Source organism: Lynx rufus, unplaced genomic scaffold (genome assembly GCF_022079265.1).
Source record: "Lynx rufus isolate CCGP_SWC_20201006 ecotype Redwood Valley unplaced genomic scaffold, mLynRuf1.p SCAF_2, whole genome shotgun sequence".
NCBI classification, from domain to species: domain Eukaryota; kingdom Metazoa; phylum Chordata; class Mammalia; order Carnivora; family Felidae; genus Lynx; species Lynx rufus.
The window spans coordinates 219,269,050-219,291,578 of record NW_025814834.1 but is presented as its reverse complement, the minus strand read 5'-3'; positions in this window follow the sequence as shown (position 1 = coordinate 219,291,578).

Below are 22,529 nucleotides of genomic sequence, written 5' to 3'. Positions count from 1 at the left end.
GCCCGATGCAGAGCTTGAACTCACGAACTGTGAGACTGTGACCTGAGCTGAAGTTGGATGCTCAACCTTCTGAGCCACCCAGGTGCCCCCAGATGCACGTGCTCTGTCTCACGTCCCTGGGGGCCCGACTGTAGTTCTGCACAGTACTAGGGGGCCACCCTCCCCCATAAACCCTGCTCTCATCAAGAGCAGATGTCCCCAAACCCCTGGGTCCCTGCGTGCATGAGCTAGTGAGCAGTGTTGCAGAACACCTGTCGCCAATGCCGATGTCCCAAGCCCCACGCCCCCAGGGAGCCGACAGCAACCAGAGCAGAGCCTGGTGGCCAGTAGGGGTGACTTCGACTGACATCCTCCCTACCGGAAGAGCCTCCTCCGCTCTGGTCCTCTCTTCGGGCTTAAGAACATTGGGAAAAAAAAAAAAAAAAACACCCACAATAGAAGAAAATACAAAAACTAAAACCAGGTTTGGCAGTTGCTCAAAAAAGCAAACTTTGAAATTCCACGTGGTCCAGCAATCTCACTCCCCAAAGAACTGAAAACAGAGCCTCAAACCAGTACACGTGCACAAAGGCTCACAGCAGCGAATGATGGAATGGTACTCGGCCGTACAAAGCAGTGAGCGCTGGGGTGCAGTGCATCATGGAAGGACCTTGGGGACATCATGCTTAGTGACAGATGTCAGACACAAAAGCTCGTGCATCGTCTGACTCCATTTCTACGAAACATCCAGAGTCGGTAAATCCGTCGAGACAGAAAGCAGCGTTTAACCAGGGGTGGGGAGGGGTGTGACCGCTCACGGGGACAGGGTCTCCTTTGGGAGGATGAAAATGTTTGGGGACCAGACACAGGTGGTGATTGCACATCACTGTGAAGGCACTAAATGCCACTGAAGTGTCGACTCTCAAATGGGTGATTTTATGATGTGAATTTCACCTCAACGGAAAAACAGTTCAGAGCAGGAAGAGGTTGAGGTGGGATGTGGCAGACGAGAAGGTTCCGCCGAAGGACAAGGGACGTGCAGGTAGGAGCCGCGTGGGCAGAAGGGAGACCTGAAAGTCTGGGAGGCACTAGGGGACGGCAGGACCCTGACTGTGCATGGGGGGCACCCCTGGAGACGGGCTGGGACGGCCAGTCAGGACGAAATAGAACCTTTGACCTCACTTGGCAGAAGGGACCTTGCAGATGGGATTAAGTTAAGGATCTTAAGGAGCTGGGGAGGTGATCCTGAATTACAGGGAGACACTAAGTGCCATCACAGGGGTCCCCACAAGAGGGAGGCTGGGGGACATTGGACACAGAAGAGGAGATGGCGAAGTGGCCACAGAGACAGACGGGAGTGATACAGCCACCGGCCGGGGGCCAGAGACGGCCACCAGAAACTGGCAGAAGCAAGGAGCAGACGCTTCTGGACAGTTTGCAGAAGGAACTAACCCCACCGGCACCTTGATCTGGGGCCCGGAAGACTCGAATCAGAGACTTCTGTCCTCCAGAACTGTCTGGGGTCACTAGCCCCAGCAGACATAGGGGATGAGCCATGTGACCAGGCCGGGGCTGAAATCCTGGTCTCCAGACCCTGCCGCCAGCTACCAACAAGGCCAGGAACATGGGAAACTGTGTTCCCAGACTCATCCTGCTCGCACCCGCCCAGGTGCGCCTGGGGGTACTTCTAGCAAAGTCTATAGCGCCTGGCGTACAGAGAATATGACAGGACCTGCAGTCTGGAGTCCAATGTGCGTCCCCCACTCACAGATGCAAAAGAGGACACGGAGGTGGGCGTGTGGCTCCGATGCCCGAGTCACTCGCTGTTGTATCATCGATTTACTTGTGTTTGTTTTTTTTTTTCCAGAGAATTCGACCAGCAGAATTTTGGAAACATATTTATTTTATCCCTTAAAAACTCACAGAGACACATTTCCTTTCCCTGGCCACATGTCCTTCCCTGTTAGTTAAGAAAATAAGAATAGTCACTCTGGGCTGAGCCCACAGCCCATCCAGCCCCGGAGCTGGCCTCCCAAATTGGTGCCCAGGGATGATTTAAAAGTGATCTCCTTTCAGTTAATTACGGATCTCTCACTTGAGGCCAGTTGGTTGGAATATTAGCATTCGTAGAACAGGAAATTGTCTAAGGCAGCGATCCCAGCCCGTGGCTCTCCAACGGGGCTCTATTAGTGGAGAAAAAGGAGCATTTGCCCCACATACCCTGAACCCAGGGCTCCAGCCGGGCCAGCTGGCAGGGCTCGCTTGTGACAGCCCCCAGGAGCAGGTGAGCTGGAGGCGGGGCAGCCCACCAGTGGGAAGAAGGGCTCTGGGTGCCGACAGGGCAAAGTCTGCTGCAACCCCAGAATGTCCCTGCTGGAGGACACCCCACCGCCCCTCATCGAGCCCCGCGTACCTGCGTCAGTGCGCTGGGGCTGACCGAGCACCGCAGGCTTGCATTTTCTCACTGTTCTGGAGTCCAAGATCGAGGTGTGGGCAGGGGCAGCGTCCTCGGAAGCCTCTCTCCTTGGTGTGCAGATGGCAAGGTTCTCACTGGTATGGCCTTCCCTCTGTTGGAGAGCATCCTTTTCTCTTCTTATAATAAGGACACAGATTAGATTAGGGCCCAGTGGTCTCATTTTCACTTAATCACCTCTTTAGAGACCCTGTCACCAAATATAGCTGCATTCCGAGGCAGCGGGGGCTGGGACTTCACCATACGAATGTTTGGGGGACTCGATTCCGCCCAGAGCAGTGGTCCAGCTACGCACCCGGCTTAGGGACCACCCTCCAGCTTCCCATCCCCCCTACCCAATCCGTAGCAACTGCCATTGTGTCTCCCCGTCTCCATCATTCAGAAGGAAGGGAAAGAAAACAAAACAGACGTGAAAACGCAATGAAGCTTCAATCGCAGGAGATGCCAGCAATGTTCTGGAATTGCTGGGGAGTGGTTTACCCCATCCTGCTCCGGGGGTGAGAGAGGCAGCTGACAAGAACAGCTAACACCTGCCGGAGGGCTTGCTTGAGACATGAGAGAGCCATGGGGTATGTCCCAGGGCCAGAAGAGAAACAGCCCAGTCCCCTACACTTCCGGCCTGCATCCCTCAACAAACTGCTTTCAGAATGAGGGCCCGACCACCACCAGCCCGAGACTCCCTGCAGCCCAGCCGGTTGCCCGAGGCAGGGAAGCGAACCACACTCAGTGATTTTCCATCACAAAATCTGCAAACAAGAGGCATTCCTTTCCCCCAGCCCACCCCAAGGTGACCAGAAAATTAATGAGGCAGAATACCCAGGTCCTGAGTATTCCAGGGACCAGAGGCCACACTCTGATGAGCCCAGGGATGATCAGAGGCCCGGGGATTAGCTGTCTATATTGATCCGGCTCCCCGGAGAAACCTTGATTCTGCTCTTGGATTCTGCTCCTGACTCAGGCCCCCACCTTTGTCCAGCTCACAGAGTCTCCCTCCGGGTGAAGCCAGGGATTAGCTACGATTTGCAGGTAGAAAGGGCTCCATCCAGAATAAACACGAACACCATTCCACCCGGGTCTCCAGCCAGCCCGGGATCCAATCGCAAAATTTCCTCACCCTTTCCATGGGACGTGGCCAGGAATAGAGAGAAGGAAGCATCGCTTCAGCACCCCGGGGCACAGAGCCTTCTCTGCACAGAAGGAAGAATGGGCATCTGGACCGAAGTCAGTCCTGAGCACAAAGCCCCCCAAGGATGCAGGGGATATAAGCCCAGCGAACTTCTCCCAAGTCCCACCCGGCAAAGGTGGAGCCACCACAGAAAGTGTCACCTGGGTGCATATTCCTCCCAAGACCGGGCCCCTGAGGGCCATCCAGAGAGGAAGGGGAGACCCAGACTTTGAGTCAGGAAGCTCCTAATCCTGGACTTGACCTCCCTGATGCACAGAAGTCCTGGGCTGGAGCTGCCGAAAACAGAGAACGTTCTATATGCAGACGAGGTCGTTCCTTCACTGGTCAGGTCACCGTGAGGCCCCCAAACAATCAGAGGCTGAGGGCAAGAGTAAAACAGAGGCCCATGCAGCATCAGGCCAGCAAGCTTCGATGGAACATGTTCTGGCCTCCCACCTTGACAGGTAAGCTCACCCTTGACCCAGAAGGCCAGGCTCGAGTTCAGAATTCTCCACTCCTTGAAGCGAAGGGTCAATTGTGCAGGCAGCACAGCAGAGATGGTCTGGACCCCTGCCGGCCCCCAGACCATCCCCTTCTCCACCATCCTACATCTGTGCTGTGGGGAGGCAGCCCTGCCCCTGAGGGGAGCACCTCAGATCAGGCTCTGGCCGCACTCAACAGCCCCTTGCTTCCGCTCACTTGTCCCAGAAGGATGGACTCAGATGCGCCTTGGAAACAGGCTTGGGGCCTCAGGACCTGAATTTCCAGGGCCCAGAGCACGAGTACATTGGGGCTGTGGGGGCACAGGCGGCAGGTGAGAGTGCTCCCTGGTCGTACGGACCATGCACTGGGCTGGAGGTGAGAGCGCTCCCTGGTGGTAGGCACCTCGCTGGGCTGGAGGAGGTGAGGAGGGCCTCGCAGGTCTGTGGCTGCACACGGTCCCGGGCCAAGCAAGCGTGCACGTGCCGCCTGAGCCTCCTCCCCCTCCTCCTCCCTGACTGAGTGCCTCTCAGCCAAGAAGTGTCAGAGGGATGTGGGAGCAGCCGTCCCAACTCCCCACAGCAAACCCTTTGGGTACAAAGTGAGATGTAAACAAATTAATAATGTGAACAATGAAAATAACAACACCACATTTCCCTGACTCCAAGTCACGCTTTTTTTTTCCTCTCTTTTTAGCTTGTCTGGAATCGGGACACATTTGTAATTATGATGAATGCTACATACGATGGGGCTTCATGGTCTCTCCCAGCATGCTGTTGTTAGGTCGATGGTGCCCTCTACAGTCAACGGTATCCCAGAGTCAGGGTTTCTCAGGGATGGTGGGGGAGCCCTGGTCCAGGCCCCGGGGGCAGAGACCCTCCATGGAAATCTGGTGACCAGAGGCGTCAAGTGAGGGGCGCTGTGGGTCTCTAAAGGGCCCTGGGAGCTGAGGGTGACGGGAGTGGCCTGGGGGGCAGGGGGGCTCCCTCCTCCTCACCTGGGTCCTGAAGACTTCTTACCTGAAGCAAGAGGTGGGGAATCAGACACCTGGGCATCAGGGCTTCCCACCGGGTGTGGGACAGAGCTGCCCTGTCCCCAAGGGCATGCGTAGCCCCATTTCACCTACGTAAATATCCTTGATGTGGCCCCTTCAGCATCACTTCAGCCAAGCTGACTCGGCCTGTCCCTGCTTCTCTCCCACCAGTAAATATTCCAGAAAGAGAAGAAGTTCATTTCCTCAGAAGCAGACAGGAGCAGTGGCTCACCCTTCCAATCAATAACATTATCTTGCTTGCAAATTCAATTCACTGCCGAAACCCGCCTTCCCTGATGGGTCCTGACAAGTCCAGTCATGTCAGTGGTGTCCATCAAAGGAAAGGCCTCCCAGAGCTGGCGGATTCCACACGGGCCCAGGTGCGTGGGGGAGCAGACAGGGGAGCCCCCTACTCACACCCTCTGTCTGCCCAGACCCACCAACTGGCAGCCCTCTGGCCTGGGAGACTCCTATCTCAGAAAAGCAACAGAACCCCAAAATCACTTCTTCCAAATTCAACCTTCAGCTCAAAGCCTGGGGCTGCACGTGGGTGCCCCGACCATGAGGAATGGGCACGGACGTTTCTGGTGGGACTAACTCCTTTAAGCGCTGGGCAGCCAGTGATGCAGTCTGAGCTGAGACAGCAGATTCCTCGGGCCGGTCTTCTAAAGCCAAGGACCAGGCGACATGATGATGGCACCAGCTCCCTTCCCTAACAGGGATGCATGTTGCAAGGACACAGGAGGCAAGGACCCTTTCCATTCACTCATTCACTGATTCACTACCACCTGCCAGATCCTATGCTTAGTCCCTGGATACCAAAAGAATGACCATTCCTTGTCCTTGAAGGGGTCCTACATTCATTCATTCATTCATTCATTTCTCCGGTATTTATTAGGCTTGTAACAACGGCCCTAGATCTTTGCTAAACTCTAGTCTAGGAAAACGACTCTACCTCTGGGATAACTCAGAACTCATAACCACAACCCAAGGCGGAGTGAGAAGGACGTCCCAGGAGGGGTATAAATGAGTTTCCAAACCACACAGCCCGGAACCCCTCAGAATTCATTCAAGGATTCCAGAAATGATTATACAAAATTTCATCGTAATTATATTTCAACTATTCTGAGATACAGTGAATAATCAACACATTCACCAAGGTGTTGCATGGAAAGTTTCACACCTCGGAGACCAGCAGCCAGGTTGGCTCCTCTCCGGGGCGGACTTGGAACAAAGTCTCCCGTCGTTGCAGGAGGGGCTGCAGGTGGGTGGCAAAGCCAGTGCCCTCGACACACCTGCGTGCTGGCCAAGAGTCTAGCTCCCTCTCGTTACAAATAACCGGTCAGCATGGATGCCGGAGATGGTTTAAATGGGTCCTTAAATCCTGATGGCTTCCTGTCCAACTTTGGTCTTGACAATAAGGAACATAGACCGCTCTTTCAAGCCTCAGTGACAGTTTAACTGAGGAGAATCTTGAGATTGCCGGCGGGGGGGGGGGGGGGGGCTTTCCTGCCAAGGTCCAACTCAGGAAGCTTCGGAAATAAGTCGGATGCTGAAGGGGCTCCCAAACCCCACTCCCCCGCCGGCTTCAGATGTCACGTGCATCAACATCACTCCATTCTGACTTGATGAGAAGTAAACGTTGTGAATCTCAGCTACTAAGCCAACAAAATACGAATTTAATCTCTTATTTGCTTTTTATTTTTATTATGAAAACTTTCCAACCTCCAGCAAAATGCAGATCGCAGCCTAACGAGCACCCACACACCCACACACCTGGATTTCAGCCCCCAAGAGTGTGATCCTCAGGAGAGCAGGAACTGTGTGTGCTGTGCTCACAGGTAGTAGAACCCCATCAGGACCTGTTGAACCAGTGAGTAATTTTAACCACTATCACCATTTTACGAGGGAAAATGGTACAACGGTTACAACCATGGCTACTACAGCCAGGCGGGCTGGGCTCCAATCTTACATCTGCCACACATTAGCTGTGTGACCTGGGGCAAGTCCCCTACCGTTCTGTGCCTTTCATGCAATGCCCCCCACCCCACCCACCCATTGGCCATCTTTGCCTGAATCGATTATTCCACTGGGGAATGAAAAATGGTTATTTTCTGATCCTGACGAGCCTTCCACCACTTATTAACTAAGATTTTTTTCTCTTAACTTTCTCTCATCAACCAAAGCAATCCAATTCTTAGAGGAGAGAAAGAACAAATGCTTAATTATCTCCCTTTCATTGCTGATTTTCAGAGTAAGAATTTCATGCTGCCAATGAACTTTCCTTCTCCCCCAGCCCTCCCGCTCATCTCTAACACTCTTGTTTTGTCCCTACTCTGCTTCCTCTTTTGGGAACATTATAAACTTATGGGGTTTTATGTATTGCACACATTGCCATCATTATATTTCAGGCTCAGATAGTCCCATCTTTGACCAACGGAAGTCCTGTCATGTTGGCTCCTGTATTCTTTGATAGAACCCCAATAGTCTTTAATAACTTCCCCGGTTTGGGGCATATACCATTGTTCTACGGCAGGCACATCTGGTATATTTCCTGCCCCAGAACTGGAATCAGACTCTTTAAAAATTTTTTTGTAATGTTTATTTATTTTTGAGAGAGAGAGAAAGAGAACAGGGGAGGAGCAGAGAGATAAACACAGAATCAGAAGCAGGCCCTAGGCTCTGAGCTGTCAGCACAGAGCCTGTCGTGAGGCTTGAACTCACAAACTGTGAGATCATGACCTGAGCCGAAGTCAGATGCTTAACGGACTGAGCCACCCAGGCGCCCCGAATCAGACTCTTTTTTAAATGTTTACTTATTTTGAGAGGGAGATAGAGCATGAGAGGAGAGGGGCAGAGAAAGAGGCAGAGAGAGAGAGAGAGAGAAAATCCCAAGCAGGCTCTGTGCTGTCAGCTCAGAGTCCAGTGAGGGGCTTGAACCCACGAACCATGAGATCATGAGCTGAGCTGAAATCAAGCATCAGACACTTAACCAAGTGAGCCACCCAGGTGTCCCTGGAATCAGACTTCTTTTCTCAGACCACAGTTCCTGTTCATAAGGATTGGGATACAGACACCACAGTCCTGATGCTAATGATGTTTTTCGCTTCTGGGCATTTTTAGTGGGTAGCACCAACTCTCGCATTTTATAAAGACCAAAGATAGTGTAAGATCATACTGATATTTCCAATGCAAACTTCCCAGTAGATGGGTTTTATTTAATTTCTTTGATTTCATAATGATGTCTCTCTCTTTTATCCACTAGAAATCTTGGACCTTAAAAATATGAACGTAATTTATGAACTTGCTTTATTTTCTTATATAATATTTTAAAGAGTAATACCAATATTACTAAAAATAATATGACTTTCAAAATGAAATTTAAGATTTCTTGGCAACACTACTTGTCCTTTGCCTGAATCAGTGTATCAAGTAAGGATATATGATCACAGTACAGTATTCTGAAATGACATGAAATAATTCTTTCCACTATTTCGTTTTTTCCCAGCTCTATTGAGATTTAGTTGGCACAGACACTGTGCACATTTAAGGTGTACAACGTGTTGATTCGATACTCCTGTATTACAACATGATTGCTGTCGTAGCATTAGCTAGTACCTACACCACATCATGTAATTACCATTTCTTTTTGGTGGGGGATCTACTGTCTTAGCAATTTCCAAGTGTATAACACAGTATTATTAGATATGTATGTTAATAAGCGCTATATTGTGCAGCTCTTTCCCTATTTCCAATCTTCATTTCTTTTGGAATTTTTTAAACTTATTTATGAATTTAATTTTATACATGATACCTAGGCAAAAACTATAGAACAAGATAAATTCAGAAAAGGATCACTTTCTTCCTGTCATGTCCTCTGTTTTTCATCTGTGCCTTCAGGGGTGATCTTTTTTTAAAGAGGTAATCTTATTAGTTTTATTCAAAAACAACAAAAATGTTCATAGGTTCCCACCTTGAGTTTTTCCATTTAATAATTTATTCTGGAGATCATTTCAAATCTGTGAATAGATATTCCTCTCATTTATTTTAATCAATGAAAATTTTAAATTTAGTATTTTGCCTAGATCTTAACTCTAAAATTCAATAACTTTGAATCTGACAAGTATATATGCCAATGTTATGAACACCTCAGTCAAGATATACATTTCATACAATTTATCAATCAAGATGAATGTTTAGATAGATCATCTTAGAAAGTTCTCTTATGCCCCCTTCAATCATTCCCCATCCACAGGTATCCCACTCCAACAGGCAACCACAGGTATGTTTTCTATCACCACAGATTATTTTTGCCAGTTTTCAAATTTCATATAAAATAGGATTAGCATGGACTCTTGGTCAGCATGACATTTTTGAGTTTCAAATATGTTGTTGCATATATCAGTAGTTTTTTGGGGGGTTTTGATTTTGGGGGGTGCTTTGTTTTGTTTTGTTTGCTGAGAAGTATCCCAACGTATGGATATACCACACTTTTCCCAATCACCTATTGATGGATACTTAAACTGTTTCCAATTTGGGGACAGTACCAACAAAATTGATGTCAACATTCTTGGATGCATGTTTTGTGAACATATGGTTTCATTCCTCTTGGGTAAATACCAAGAGTGGGACTGCTGGGTCATACAATGAATTTGTATTTAACTTCATGATAAAGTGCCAAAATGTTTCCCAAAGCATCAGTACCATCATGCATTCCTGCAACCAGTCACATGTGACAATTGCGGTTGCTTCGTATCCCCGTCAACACTTGGTATTGTCAGCTTGTTGTTTGTTTCTTTGTTTGTTTGTTTCCTTTTAACCATTCTAAAAGGCATGTAGCGGCATCTTGTGATGGTTTTAAATTGCATTTCTGATCATAACTAGTGACATTGAGGCTTTTCCGTGTACTTGTTTGCTTTTTACATATATTCTGTGATGAAGTATCCATTCAAATCTTTTGCCCATTTTTTATTGAGATGTTTTCTTTTGATTGAGTTTGAGAATTCTCTACATATTCTGAATGCAAGCCATTTGTCATATATGTGACTTGCAAATACCTCCTCCCAGTCCATCACTTGTCTTTCCATTCTCTTAAGTCTTTCTTAGAGAAATTTCTAATTTTGATAAAACAGGAAGTATCCATTTTTTCTTGTTTGGATCATATTTTTAGTGTCATCTTTGAGGAACTTTTGCTTAGTCCAGTGACACAAAATTTTCTCCAGCGTTTTCTTCTGAACCTCCATTGTCTAATACGGTAGCTACTACATGGGGTTGTATAATTTAAATTAACTTAGGTAAAATTTAAAATTTAGTTCTTAGGTCTCACTAGCCACATTTCAATTACTCAAGAGCCACAAGTGTCTGGTGGCTCCCATACTGGAAAACACGGATATGGAACAGCATTGCTCTATAAATTGTAAGGTTTTAGGTTTTACATTTAGGGATTATAAGGAGAAAAGGATGGGTTCAGGTTTGGGGTTTTGGGGAGAGGCATCTTGCACATGCATGTCCAGTGGTTCCAGCTCATTAATTGAAAAGATTCTGCTTTCTCCTTTGACTTGTCTTTGCGCCTTTGTCAAAATCAATCAGCCATATTCGTGTGGATCTCCTTCTGGACACTCTGCACTATTTTTTTCATCAGCATGGTGATGTATTAATGATTTTAGCTTTGTAGCAAGTCTTGAAATCAAGTGGTATGAGTCTAAGTTCAGAAGGGTTCCCTCCTCTTCTGTTTTCTGAACGAGTTTGTACAGAGTTAGTATTAATTCTTGTTTAAATATATTGTAGAATCCGCCTATCATGCTGACCAAGCCTGGAGTTTTATAGCAAGATTTTTAACTACAGATTCAATTTCTTTAATAGACATATGACTATTCAGGTTACTTCTTCCTGAGTGAACTTAGGTAGTTTGTGTCCTTCGGGCAATTGATACATTTTTTCCCCAAATTGTCAAATGTATGGGCATAAAATTGTTTATGATATTCCCCTATCATCTTTCAGTGATTGTAGTGTCTTCGGTGGCTCTACTCTTACATTCATGATGCTGGCCACTGGTGTCTCTTCTCTGTCATCCTTCTTTAGTCTCACTTGAATTTTACCGATTTTGCTGATCTTTTAAATAAAAAACAACTTTTGGTTTCATTGCTTTTTTCTATTACTCTTTCTATATTCTGTTTCATTGTTTTATTCTCTTTATTGTTTTCCTCCACCTATAATTTTCCATTTAAATTGCTCTTTTTTTTTTTCCTTTTTCTTAGAGTGAAAACTTAGGTGATTGATTTAAGGCCTTTCATTTAACTGATATAATTAACTAAATGTTGAATCAATTGAATCATTTTTAGTATTTAATTAATTAATTTTAATGCTTGAAACTTCCCCCTAAGCTCTGCTCTAGCTGCATTCACAAATTTTGATATGTTGCATTCTTAGTTTTACTCAGTTTGAAATATTTTCTAACTTCCTTTTTGTCTTCTTTTTCGCCCCAAGGTTATTTAGCAATATGTGCTTAGTTTCCAAGATTTTCCTAACCTTCTTTTATTGATTTTTAGCTTGAATCTTTAGGATCAGAAAAGATAATTTCTATTATTTCAACTCTTTTAAATCTTTGGAATCTACTAAGGTTTTTCATAGAATAGGGTTTATCTTCATGAATGTTCCAGAAGCACTTACTAAGAGTGTGAATTCTACTGCTTTTGAGTTATAAAACTCTGCAAATATCCCTAGGTCATATCGGTTGGAAGTGTTCCTCAGGTCTTCTGTATTCCTATCGATTTTCTATTTGCTTTATCAATTGCTGAGAAAAGAGTTTTGAAGGTCTGAATATAATTGTGGGTTATTTTTCCTTTCAGTTCTGTGTTTTTGCTTCCTACATTTTAAAGCCTTATTGTAATGTGAGCAGCTACTTAGAATTATTAGGTCTTCTTGGTGAATTGACCCTGCATAATTGTGCACAGTCTCTCTTTTTTCCTGGAAGTATTCCTCGTGTTGAAGTTGATTTTGTCAGGTATTAGTGTAACCACCCCAGCTTTCTCTGTATTGCTTTTCGTGTGAAATATATTTTTCTATTATTTTACTTTTGGCCTATTTATATCTGTATATTTAAAGTGGATTTCTTAAACAAATAACCCAGTGAAGAAATGGGCAGAAAGCATGAATAGACACTTCTCTAAAGAAGACATCCAGATGGCCAACAGGCACATGAAAAGATGCTCAACATCGCTTCTCATCAGGGAAATACAAATCAAAACCACACTCAGATATCACCTCACACCAGTCAGAGTGGCCAAAATGAACAAATCAGGAGACTATAGATGCTGGAGAGGATGTGGAGAAACAGGAACCCTCGTGCACTGTTGGTGGGAATGCAAATTGGTGCAGCCACTCTGGAAAACAGTGTGGAGGTTCCTCAAAAAATTAAAAATAGACCTACCCTATGACCCAGCAATAGCACTGCTAGGAATTTACCCAAGGGATACAGGAGTGCTGATGCATAGGGGCACTTGTACCCCAATGTTTATAGCAGCACCCTCAACAATAGCCAAATTCTGGAAAGAGCCTAAATGTCCATCAACTAATGAATGGATAAAGAAATTGTGGTTTATATACACAATGGAGTACTACGTGGCAATGAGAAGGAATGAAATATGGCCCTTTGTAGCAACATGGATGGAACTGGAGAGTGTTATGCTAAGTGAAATAAGCCATACAGAGAAAGACAGATACCATATGTTTTCACTCCTATGTGGATCCTGAGAAACTTAACAGAAACCCATGGGGGAGGGGAAGGAAAAAAAAAAGAGGTTAGAGTGGGAGAGAGCCAAAGCATAAGAGACTCTTAAAAACTGAGAACAAACTGAAGGTTGATGGGGGGTGGGAGGGAGGGGAGGGTGAGTGATGGGTATTGAGGAGGGCACCTTTTGGGATGAGCACTGGGTGTTGTATGGAAACCAATTTGACAATAAACTTCATATATTGAAAAAAAAGTGGATTTCTTGTAAATAATATATAACTGGGTATCATATTTTTATCCATTCTAACAATCTCTGCCTTTTATTTGGTTATTTAGCCACATACACTTAATGTGATTATTGGTATGGTTGAATGTAGCTTACCCATGTTATTTATCTTGTTGGTCTCCTATGTTTTTTGTTAATTTCTTCTCATTTTTCTGCCTTCTTTTGGACTATTTTAATGCTTCATGGTTTTTTTTTTCATTTTATTTTTTTCTATTGGATTTTTGGTTATACTCTTCTGTATTATTTTTAGTGCTTGATCAGTGGATTACACTATTCGTACCTAACCTGTAATGGTCTACTTAAAGTTAATATTTTTGTGTCAGAGTTATTCTTCATCCTTGCCAACCACTGGTATGGAGAGTCTTTATAATTTTAGCCAGTCTGGTGGGTGTGTAGTAGTATTTCACCATGATTTTAGTTTTAATTTTTGTGTCTAATGATATTGAACATCTTCTCATGTGTGCATTTGCCATTGGTATATCATCTTTGGTAAAATGTCAGTTCAAACCTTTTGCCCATTTCCAACTGGGTTCTTTTACAATTGAGTCATAAGAATTCCTTATATATTTGGTACACACAGTCTTCAGCAGATATATGTCCATAATATTTTCTTTTTTTTCTACATTATTTCTACATTAACATTTGTAATATCTGCAGAATTCTTCCTTTCCCTTTTTTCACTCCTTATATTGGTAAGTGTTTTCTCTCTTTTGTTCTTGATTAGTTTTATTAGGAGTTTATCAGTTTTATTGATGTTCTCAAATAATCTACTTTTGACTCTATTGGTATTCTCTATTGTATACTTGCTTTCTATTACATTTACTTATGCTTTTGTCTTTATAATTCCTTCCCTTCTGTTTTCTTTGGAGTTGGCTTGATTTTCTTTTTCTTGCTTCTTAAAATGAGAGCTGAAGTTATTGATTTTTCAGCCTTTCTTCTTTTCTATATAAGGCTATAAATTTCTCTCTAAGTACTACTTTAGTTATAATCTACAAGTATAATATGATGTGTCTTCATTGCCATTTAGTTAAAAATATTTTCTAATTTCTGAATCTCCATTGTGATTTCTTTTTTGAACCATAGGTGACTTATAAGTGTGTGGCTTAATTACTAAGCAGTTGGAGATTTTCTAGTTATCTTTTTGCCATTGATTTTCTAGCTTAATTGCACTGTGGTCAGAGAACATTCTCTGAATTATTTCAATTCTTTGAAAATGGTTAAGCCTTGCTTTATGAGCTACTGTACGGTCAATTTGGGCAAATGACTCATGTTCATTTATTCGAGTGAAAAGCAGGCACATTCTGTCTTTGTTGGGTGCAGGGTTTTATTTATGTCAATTAGGTCAATTTGATTAATTGTGTTGTTCAGATCTTCCATATCCTGACAGATTATTTTGTCTGCTTGTTCTATCGACCATTGAGAAATATGTCTTAACGTCTTTTTCTATGATGGCTATGCCTCTGTGACTTTCCCATCTTTTATAGACAAAAGCAGCAGTTTACTTTTTTAATATAATTTATTGTAAAATTGGTTTCCATACAACACCCAGTGCCCATCCCGACAGGTGCCCTCCTCAATGCCTATCACCCACTTTCCCCCTCCCCCCCTTCAACCCTCAGTTTATTCTCAGTATTTAAGAGCCTCTTATGGTTTGCCTCCTTCCCTCTCTGTAACTTTTTTCCCCTTCCCCTCCCGCATGGACTTCTGTTAAGTTTCTCAGGATCCGTATATGAGTGAAAACATGGTCTCTGTCTTTCTCTGTATGACTTATTTCACTTAGCATAACACTCTCCAGTTCCATCCACGTTGCTACAAAGGGCCAGATTTCATTCTTTCTCATTGCCAAGTAGTATTCCATTGTATATCTAAACCACATCTTCTTTACCCATTCGTCAGTCGATGGACATTTAGGCTCTTTCCGTAATATGGTTATTGTTGAAAGTGTTGGTATAAACAATGGAGTGCATGTGCCTGCATGCATCAGCACTCCTGTATCCCTTGGGTAAATTCCTAGCAGTGCTATTGTTGAGTCATAAGGTAGTTCTATTTTTAATTTTTTGAGGAACCTCCACACTGTTTTCCAGAGTGGCTGCACCAGTTTGCATTCCCACCAACAGTGCAAGAGGGTTCCCATTTCTCCATAACCTCGCCAGCATCCATAGTCTCCTGATTTGTTCATTTTAGCCATTCTGACCAGCGTGAGGTGGTATCTCAGTGTGGTTTTGATTTGTATTTCCCTGATGAGGAGTGACGTTGAGCATCTTTTCATGTGCCTGTTGGCCATCTGGATGTCTTCTTTGGAGAAGTGTCTATTCATGTCTTCTGCCCATTTCTTCACTGGATTATTTGTTTTTTGGGTGTGGAGTTTGGTGAGTTCTTTATAGATTTTAGACACTAGCCCTTTATCCGATATGTCATTTGCAAATATCTTTTCCCATTCCGTCAGTTGCCTTTAGTTTTGTTGATTGTTCCCTTTGCAGTGCAGAAGCTTTTTATCTTGATGAGGTCCCAATAGCTCATTTTTGCTTTTAATTCCCTCGCCTTTGGAGATGTGTTGAGTAAAAAAATGCTGCGGCTGAGGTCAAAGAGGTTTTTTCCTGCTTTCTCCTCTAGGGCTTTGATGGTTTCCTGTCTCACATTCAGGTCCTTCATCCATTTTGAGTTTATTTTTGTGAATGGTGTAAGAAAGTGGTCTAGTTTCATTCTTCTGCATGTTGCTGTCCAGTTCTCCCAGCACCATTTGCTAAAGAGACTGTCTTTTTTTCCATTGGATACTCTTTCCTATTTTGTCAAAGATTAGTTGGGTTTGTCAAAGGTTTGTGGGTCCAATTCTATACTGTCTTGATGATTACAGCTTTGTAGTAGAGTCTAAAGTCTGGGATTGTGATGCATCCCTCCCACCTTGGTTTTCTTCTTCAATATTATTTTGGCTATTCCCATTTTTATATTTTCTTAGATTTTGGTCTGCACTTGAAGTGTATACTTATAGTGTTATCCTGACCAGAAATACCCTCTTTTGTCTGCTTCATACATTAGAGTTCATGAAATATTTGGGGGAAATATGGTTTAAAATTGGCAGAGAGGGTTTCAAGAGAGGAAACGTTGATGGTGGGGTCTCTCCAGCCTAATAAGTAGGAATAATGTAAAGCACTCTGTGTCTCCAACAAAATCTTCCCTCCTTCCTGAAATGCCATCTCTTGGGAAACATTCCGTTAGAATGCCTAAGACTTTGAGCTAGAAAGCTTTTCCAAGCTTTTGGAACTGGGGATTAAGATATAAATGAATCATCCACTAAGTTGATATTTTTTATTAGTCAGTTGAAATCAAGATAGAAATCTAAGCTGTCTGGACAGATAGGGAGATTCCAGGGACCCCCAAGCAGGGAAGGAAAAGCTATACAAAGGAACATGACAAAGTTACTTCCCTGACAATAGGCTTTCAAGGAGCAGACCACACCGGATAGAGGATCGATGGTTCTCCTATATTGGGAATGATGTCCCCAGGGCCAGCCCATCCTGCGTTATAGGGGGCCTCGGGTATTCATGCAGCTAGGAGCTCCCTCTAAAAGAGAGGGACCTCTCTGAGTAGAAGCGAGTAGTAGTGGCTCACAGCAACTATGAGCAGGTCACACCATTATTCAATGAGTCATGAGCAAATCAGTTATGTGCTCTTGTATGGATCTGCTCCCTGAGTCAGGGCCAGGGATGTTTTCTCTTTGGTGTGATCGATGAGTCAAATTACCACATTATTAAAGGTATACATACCCCACTCTCACCTGAACACCACAGGGCTTACAGGTGCAGGACCCACACTCCTTGCCCTAGAGCAATGTGCGATCTATTTGGAAAGGCAGGGGACTCATAAACAACCAGAGAATAAGGCAGGTAACCCACTGAGACCCAAGACCCAAAGTTATATACTATAGAAACTCAGGGAAGAAAGGACTCAGGGGAAACTAGTCATCAGGAAAGGTTTGGGGAGGGGAGTAGACTTCTACTAGACTGTAGAAGATGGTCAGGACAGAAAAGGGCAATGAGGAACCATCCCAAGCAGTGGGAACAGTGTGGCCAGGGCACCAAGGGAGGCTGAAACAGTCTGTATAGGCACTAGTCAAAGCAGCAATGAGAGGGGCGCCTGGGTGGGCAACTGACTTTGGTTCAGGTCATGATCTCGCGGTCCATGGGTTCGAGCCCCGCGTCAGGTTCTGTGTTGACAGCTCAGGGCCTAGAACCTGCTTCCAATTCTGTTTCTCCCTGTCTCTCTGCCCCTCTCTGACTTGCAGTCTGTCTCTCTGTCTCTCAAAAATAAATAAACCTTTAAAAAAAATTTTTTAAGCAGCAATGAAGAAAGGCTGCCAGGCATTTAACTGCAAAGAAAACATTCCTTTTTTCAGATGTTCAAGGATCTCCTTTTAATGAGATAGAATTCAAATACCATAGAATTCACCAATTTAAATTTTACAACTCAGTGCTTTTAGTACATTGACAGAGTTGCATGGCCAACACCACCATCAACTTTAGGATGTGTTTGTCACCCCTAAAAAAATAAACCCCTACCCACATTGGCAATCACTCTCCACTTCCCACAAACCTTCCCAGCCTTGGCAACCACTGGGCTACTTTCCACCTCTGTGGATTTGCGTATTCCGGACATTTCCTATAAACAGAATCTGTTTGGGGATGTGTACCCCCAAATTTCCTACACTGAAGTCCTAACTCACAGTATCTCAGAATGTGATCCTGCATGGAAGTCAGGTCATTCCCCAGGAAATTAGTTAAGATGAGATCATCATGGAGCAAAGTGCATGCCTGGTCCAGTATAACTTCTGTCCTGATAAAAAGTGGAAATTTGGACAAAGACCCACACAGGGAGAAGACCATCCACCAAAGATGGCCAGCAAGCCACCAGAAGCCAGGAAAAAAAGCGTGAAATAGATTCTCCCTCACAACCCTCTAAAGGAACCAGCCTTACCGGCACCTTGATTTCAGACTTTTGGCCTCCGGAACCCATAAGGGACTGCATTTCTGCTGTTTAAGCTACTGGTCTGTGGCGTTTTGTTACGGTGGCCTCAGGACACTAATGCAATCTGTGGTCTTTGGTGACTGGCTTCTTCCACTTAGCATAACGTTTCCATGTGTCATCTGTGCTGCAGGGCATCAGGATTTCATGCCTTCCTGTGTCTCCACAGTATCCCAGCATATGGATAGACCACATTTTCTTTGCCCGTGTATCAGTTGATGGACATTCAGGTCGTTTCCACTTGGGGGCTATCGTGAACGATGCTGCTGTGAACGTTCTTGCACGAGTTTTTGTGTGGACATATGCTTTCATTTCTTTCTGCTGCGTTCGTAGGCGTGAGACTGTCCAGTCTTATGGAAACTTTATGATTTACTTTCTGAGGACCCGCCAGCCCATTTTCCAAAGGAGCTGCTCTATTTTCCTCTCCCCACCAGCCATGTAGGAGGGCTCTGGTTTATTCACACCCTCACCGGCACTCGCTGTGGTCTACCTTTTTGATTGTAGCCATCACGGGGAGTGTGAAGTGATGTTCAAGAACCTGCTTTTAGCCTTTTTTATAGACAAGGCCACACACAGCCACGTCTCTAAGACATCACACGCCATTTACAAGCGTAAAGCCAATGTCCCTTCTTATCAATGCTACTTTTACCAAACCCTAAAACCTTCTGCCTTCCTCCTGAAGACCAACCAAGGGGACACAGCCCCAAGTGACCTCGTCACTTAGCCCGGGATCCCCAGTCCTGCCCCTTGCTACCAAGGGGTGGGGGGGGGAGGGTGGCACAGATTTCTCCAGCTGTGCCTCCCTTTTCTTGTTGCAGTTACTATAGAAACTGTCGTAGCTACGAGCCCTCCCTCGCCTCCTGGATGTTAATAAACAGCCTCATTATTTTGCAGAAAGCACTTCGAAAAATCAGCAGCCCCACAGTTTCATCCTGGTCCAAATTAATGAGGAAAGATTGGGGCTTTTTTTTTTTTTATTATTGACCATGAAAAGAAGGAAGAGTTATAGCTCATTTGTGCACTTTTGCTGTATTTATGTTTTATGTATTAGAAAGTGATTTCCACCTCCATTACGCATCCCTAATATCCTCGTTACATTAAAGGTACGGACCAGGAATCTTTTTTTGCCCATCAAACCACCAAATAAATCGTGGTAAAAGATATCAGGAAGGAATAATGTTTAATGGTCAGCCGGGCTGTGCTGCCTGGGGAAAGAGAAATCTGTTTCTTGGCCGAATGTCACCGAGAAGAGGGAATCTAGCAGCTTCTTTGGAATGGAGGACTGGTCAGGGGTGGGTGCGGGCCTGCAGTCTGGGAGAGGCCGCACCACAGCTGTGACCCAAGCCCCAGGTTCCTTGGCAGTGAGTGGGAGTCGTAGCAGAACTGAACGTGCACTAAATATTAGGAGTTCCCCCACACGCCGGGAAATGGCAGGATTCAGGTGGGGGGGAAAGGCCCCTGTTGCAGGCAGTTTGCAATCAGCATGCACAGGGCTCTGCGGAGACAGAATGAGGCACATCTGTAAAGCTCCTGGCACCTAGCAGGTGTCGAGTAACCGTCAGGTCCCCCCTCAGCCAGGACCCGACAAGCTGTCACCTGTCTCCACGGAAGGCGGGTACGTGAGAAAGGATAGGAAACGGGGAAGAACACAGCCCAGTGAAAAACCGTCAGTGAAGGTCACCATGTCTCCATGGTCAGGAGCGCAGGCTCTGGGACCCAGGCTGCTCGGGGTCTAATTACAGGGCCACCACCGACCGACTCGCTACCTTCGAAGCCCCAAGCAGGTCCTCACTCCCCTTCTCAGCTTCAGCGTCTAAAAGGGGAAAGCCACCGGGAGGCCCCGATGAGAAAGGACACGTACAGTGCTTGCATATAGCAAGCGCTCGGACATCTGACAAATGTTACCTGATCATATTCCAAGTGACAGCGACAGCAGTGGGACAGAGGCGGCTTTTGAGGCCGAAGAGAAATAGCCTGGGAGTCGGCGACCTCTCCAGCCTCTGAAAGAGTGGCATGAAAATGTCCCTGGTGCCTCTTCTGAAGCCTCATGCCGGTCACTGACATGGTATCTGCTTCCTCTGCGGTCAGTTCCAGGAGCTGAAGGCGGTGAGAGGGAGAGAGGCTTCCTTGCTTTGTCTCCAACTTCCTTACCTGCCACAGGTTCTCGTGGGCCTAACGCCGGGATGGGAGGTTGGGAAGACGGCGTACGTCCCTGTCCCGCCAGCCCCCGTGTGCCTTGTCTGCTCCCCTGTGGTCACAGAACCCGGACAAAAGGCTTCCGCTGAGACTTTCTCCTGGAGTCTCCCCTAAGCAGCCTGGGGGAGCTTTTGTGCAGGGAGACAGGACTCTGGGCACCAGCTAGGGGCCACGGTGCATGTTCCTGGGTCAGTGATGGCCCGCGGAGCTGAAGGAAGGAGGTGGGGTTGGAAGGAAGAAACTGATTCAAGAGTCAGCAAAGCCTAGAAGGACCACTAGATGTACAGGGAGCAGAACAGAAGATTCCAAAAGGGTTCCCAATTCCAGCTGGGGGCCCACTCGCGAAGACAGGGCAGATAGCAGAAGGAGGATTCTGTGTGAGCCCTGGGCACACCGGGAGGGAGGCATTGGTGGGAAATGGTGGGACTGAGTACGATGGCATGAGATTCTTGGAGTCAGCTCTCAAGGACGGGCCCTGGGGTGGAGCATGGAGGGGCCAGGAGCCCATGGCCGGGACAGGAGGAGAGAGCAGCGGGAGGTCGGTCAGGAGCGCAAAGCTCTGCACAGGCAGTGGTCTTGCAACATCAGGTAAAAGGGAAGAATGTTCCACTGGATTTGGCGACAGCTGAGGGTCATTGGTGTCTCCGTGTGATCAGGTGCGGTGTAGCAAGGGGTGGAGAGTCCACGGCTGGCAGCCACAGGCCTCGACCCAAAAGAGAAAGAAGCAAGAGCGTGGGAGGATGAACGTGCCCCAGAGAGAGCCCAGAGGTGCAGAGAGCTCTGGCCAAGTCGCCCCGCCCGGGCCCGCCAGCCTGACCTCAGGGGAAGGAGCCCGGGGAGGGGCCTGATGGGGGCCGGGGAGCCACAGTCCACGTCCGCAGGGGCCTCCAGAGCCCGCCCACATGTGGCCCGATCCACTCCCAGACAAGGGAAAGGCCATCAAGATGGGGACTGAGCCCGTGTACATGGCCACACAGCACCGACTCCCAAGACATGGTCCCTCAGAAACAACAGAATCGCACACGAACTGGTAGAAATGGTAGAAAATAGCCCGATGCTTGCCTGCCAGGCTTCCAGCAAGCATCAGCCGGGACCGCTCTGCCCGCCCCACCTCCCTCAGACCCTGTCCTAACAGCGGCGCTAATGAGCAGTGAAATGGCCAATAAAGACTCTGGCAGAAGGAGAGCAAGGAGCCAGGCGGCCCACAGACTGGAAAACCACCACATGGTCCTTGGACATTGGCCTTGGCCAATGGTCTACTCCGCCAGCTTGAAGCCACAAGCAACAGCAGGATCTGGCAGCCTGCTTGTCACACAGGGTTCCCCCTTCTTCCTTTTTCCGGGCATTTCCTCACCACAGAGGCTGCAGCACCCGCAGCTCAGCTGCCCTGCCTGGGGGCCCCGGGGGCGCCCGAACTGCACTGGCCTCCAAGGGAGGGCCGCAGGGGAGATGTCCCAGCCGGGGGGCCCCACAGACGTCCTTCACCGGCCGCCGTGAACACTTCTGCTCACGCACCCGCCCTGCTGCCAAGGAGGCAGAAAGGGCAAGGGAGAGAGAAGGTGCTGTTCAGTGGGCAGATCCGGACCCAGAACGGAACCAGCTTCAGGCCCCGGGAGACTGTCGACTGTCCCCGCTCTCCCGACAGCCAGATCCTGTTCCCTTCATTTGCATTATCATACGTGTGTCACATGCATAGGGACCTTGCTATAAGGCATTAACAATCTGGGTACACAAGCAATAACACACTTCCCTTCCCCTGTGTTCACCTGTTGTGTTTCCTAAATTCCACCTCTGAGTGAAATCATAGGATATTTGTCTTTCTCTGACCGACTTATTTCGCTTAGCACAGGACACCCTAGTTCCATCCACACTGTTGCAGATGGCAAGGTTTCATTCTTTTTCATCACCGAGTCATATCGCATTGTGTATATACTATATCTCCATCTATTCGTCATTTGATGGACATTTGGGCTCTTTCCATAACTTGGCTATTGTCGATAGTGCTGCTATAAAGACGGGGATGCGTGTGCCCCTTCGAGTCAGCATTTTTTTAAGTTTATTTGTTTACTTTGAAAGAGACAGAGACAGCGTGAGCTGGGGAGGGACAGAGAAGGAGAGGGAGAGAGAATCCCACGCAGGCTCAGCACAGAGCCCGACATGGGGACGTGA